We start from the raw sequence: 4159 nt of genomic DNA, 5'->3' as shown, positions 1-4159 counted from the left end.
CAGTACTCTGTTCGTTCATATTTTTTAAGGAAAGAAGTTCCTCAAGTTTTAATTCTACACTGAAAATACTAAAGAAAAATCCTGTTTTAAAAAGGTTTAAGTACACTTGAGTGTGAGTTTAAGTGTATCAGTACATTATTAAGTTGTGTTAATGATTGCCATAAAGTTGCAACAATTGTAATATTCATGAAATGCTCATTTTAAAAGGAACAACATTGACCAAGTTAGTAAATAAGAGAAAACCACAGATCAATAAAATAAATGTAATGTGACTAAAAGCAGACCCTGAAAGAAAGACAACACAACTTTAAAAACCTGATAGGACTGAACTCTAAAATCCAAGGTAAAAAGGTGAGTTGTGTAGTGAGAAAAACGGTAAGAGACATAATAACCTACATGAATAGCAAAAGTGCAAATACCCATGTGTCAAGAATGGGATTAAATGTTTTGTGTCCTTCAAACAGAACTGCTTTGTGGAAACGACCTGGAAAGTATTTGCAGTATCATTAAAAAAAACATAGCTGGATAGTGTAGTGGTAAAACTTCACACCGGGAGTTGCAAGTTTGATTCCCACCTGGGGCGTCTGTAAGGTCCTAACCGCCATGCTAAGCAAGGCTACCGCAGAGAGGGTAAATATGAAGTCGTGGAACAAGAGACGACAATAGTAGGATGTTGTTGGAACACTACTTCAAGCACGACATCCCAGTGTACTTCAGACCCAGCAACACACTTAAAAAAACTTCACAAGCGCATGGCACAACATAGAAGAACCACCTCCACAGGACAAGACTCTGCTGTCCATCTGCATCTAAAGGTCAAAGGTCACTCTTTTGAGGATGCCAACGTTCACATTTTGGACAGAGAGGACAGATGGTTTGAAAGAGGAGTGAAAGAAGCATCTATGTCCACTGTGAGCGACCATCTTTGAACAGAGGCGGTGGTTTACGACACCAACTGTCTGCCATCTATAATCCAGTTTTGAGTTCCCTTCCCAGGCGCCTTAACGCCCACTCACATCCTGGGCCTTCTGACCTCAGGAAATCACATGATAAGGTGGAGCCAGGTTTCACAATGAGCTCACCTGAAACCCTGGCTGATTGGGACCCACACCCAGTTTCACACCTTGGCTCATGTGATTAGGTAGAGGATCATCAGGGGGTCCTTTGTCCCTCTTGGGGGGACACTCCCACTGGGCTTAAATCTGGGACTCTCCACCATTTGACCCTAGAACTGAAGAAGCTTCTTGAATGAGAGGTGAAATGTCTTCAAGTAACTTAAAGAAGTCCAGACGCTTTTCTTTCTAAGCTCCTTAGACTGACTGAGAACCTTCATAGACAACACCAGTTATTCCAACATTTGGAAGAAGGGACTCTCACAGAGCTATAGGTGATGAGGTACAACACACATGCTACGGCAAGGGGGAGCCAGGACGACAAGTTGGGGGGGGAGATATCATCACCCGCAGATAGAAGAACTGACCTGAAAGACTGAAACCTGGATATATAAATTTTTTTATATATAAACGTGTATCTAAATCTCACTATCATGAGTATAATAAAGTATAAGTATAATAAAAAATTAAAATAAAAATCCCGAAATTAAATAAATAAATAAATAAAGGACTTAATTGAAATAAATGACCTGACTACTCTATAGTTTGCCCACCAGGGGGTGCTGATGATACTTTGAAATACAAAGACTAGACGTAAAAGATGGGTGTAAATACTAAAGTCAGAAAAGAGAAGTAGCAAAATCATGCATCCCCTATAATCACCAGCAGGGGGCATCTTCTGTGGATGTGTAACTGTACAGAAGTCTGAGACAACACTGATGCTTCCCACATGATCAATGACCTCAATAAATTCCTGATGAGTTTATGGTCTCAGTCACTAGTTTCGAGTCTTACCTAATACAGCACCGGTTTTATTTTGGAAACGAGTCCCATTAGAGTCCAAAAGGGCGCCGCGCAGGATGGGAATTATGTCAGGCTTATCTTGTAATGAAGACTTGATACCATAGGAGTGTACAGTGTCCTTTAGCAGTCCTGGAGACCAGTCTTTGCTCTGTCAGTCAAAATATGTGTGCTGTTACCAACAAATGATAAAAGCCTTTTAGCCACGCCTCATATTTTAGCGTTTCTTCACCTTTCGTCCTGCACCTGGACAGGTTTGAGTTTACTGCAGATCCAAAGAATCTCAGTGTATCAGTCCATCACAGCCTATCTCAGTAAGCGCTAGTGCAGAGAGCAGCAGATGACAATGTGATAAAAGTTGTCACAACAAGAGCCTCGGTGCTGCAGATGCTCCACACTTTCTCAGATGAGGACAGTTAAAGGTGAAGGATCTCAGTGAAGTCACAGAGATGCGATCGTCATTTGGACGACTTTCCTTGAATCCACCCCGACAGTATTTCTAAATGTGAGAGTTTAGTTTCTGTCCTTTTACACCCCAAACTGCTTATTTCATTTATTTTTGGTACTGTTGCACTGAATGAAAATTAACTGCAAAAACAAAATAATCTGACGTTCTTATAATTCAGGCATTAAAAATCATGAAGAACACACTCACCATGTGCTTCCTCCCAGCTTCCTTTAAAATGAACTTTGACCCTGAAAGCATTTCTAATATTTTCCTGCCCAGAAATGTTGATTTTAGATTTCCCCTCCTCCTCCTTCTTCTTCTTAAGAAAAACATTTCAAACTACTCTTTGTGTGTTGAGATGTAAACTTCTATAAGAAGCAGAAAGTCCAGAAAGCAAACAGCTGATATTTAAGTCAGACATGCTGCAAACCCACACCGTTCAGAGGTTTGAATTTCATTTTCTACAGTTGCTTTGGCACATTTGAATACAGAAGGCCTTTATTATTTAATGTGTACACAAAGCATTTTGTTTCACCTGCCAAATCAGCAGCTGAGCTGTTTGAGTTCACAAACATGTTGATGAACAGGCTCGACAGGCAGTTCCTGATCTGCATCCTGTTCAGGGTGAGGAATGAGAGTGAGTCACCTTCACCTCGGCAACAGCACGGATCTGGCAAACAAAGCTCTACGACCGTGTCTGTGCCAGCACCTCAGTCCTGCTGCTTGTTTGAAAAATGAAGGCGAGCTGCTCCAGTGACTTGGGATGTGCTTTAAACAGAGGGAGGAAAAAAGTAACACAAGTGAAAACAAACATGTTTTGCCAGATTCGACTTTAATCTGATCGTAATTTTCATTTGTTAGCACTGCAAACAGCCAAACCCACTGTGAAAAAACAATTCAGTGTACACGTTCAGCCTGTCTCAGGGTGCTATTTGCATAAGGTGTATTGTTTGCGGAGCTCACACAGCTTCTCTTTATTACCGCTTCAAGATGAGACAGAATAATCATTGAGATTCTTAGAGGAAACGTTCAAGAAGGAGTCAGTTTAACCAGCGACTGGTCTGCTCAGCTTAGCATAAAGAATGGAAACAGGAAGGAAATGTGATAACACTCAAAATGACAAAATCTGAGCAGTTTATTCATCTGTCATTTCCTGTTGGACAAGTCAAACTGTCGGCCCAGAAAGAGCTGCAAATATGCTTCATTTGTTTCAGCCAGAGAGAGACGGGAGCACGAACCAGAGCTTGTAGTTTTCACTGACGGGCCTCTCCATCACATCGAGACCACCTCGCTCCAGGACATGTTCAGAGCAGAGAAGAGCTGCTTGCTCAGGGAAACAACATAGGTTAGGTGATGAGGAGCGGCCTTCATTATTAAAAGTAATAATTAGCCTTACTCTTCTTTACTGCCAGGAAGGCTTGGGTGGCTTTTATAGGGATAGGCTTGGATTTTGTTTTGGCCACGTCTCAAGTAAGCTTAGCGTGTAAGTAATAGGGGTGGGGAAAAATGGATACTGTGTAGTATGGTGATATTTTGTTTGCTAATAATGTATGGATACAGGGACAGCAGAAATCGATATTTTGTTACAAAAAGGTTTTTGTGCTCTGACTTCAGAGCATGTTGATCCTTTTTCTGAGCAAGAATCCTGACATTCCTTCACTGTCCAAATGTGTTTCACTTGTTTTTTGGCAGCAATAAACATGACAGTTTACTTATTTTAATTTAAGACATGTTTTATTTTAATTAAGTTTAAAACTTTTTTATTTAATGTAAAATTATATTTTGTTTTAATTTACTT

The sequence above is a fragment of the Neolamprologus multifasciatus genome, chromosome 11 (genome assembly GCF_963576455.1).
Source record: "Neolamprologus multifasciatus chromosome 11, fNeoMul1.2, whole genome shotgun sequence".
Lineage (NCBI taxonomy): Eukaryota > Metazoa > Chordata > Actinopteri > Cichliformes > Cichlidae > Neolamprologus > Neolamprologus multifasciatus.
This window is presented reverse-complemented; position numbering follows the sequence as displayed.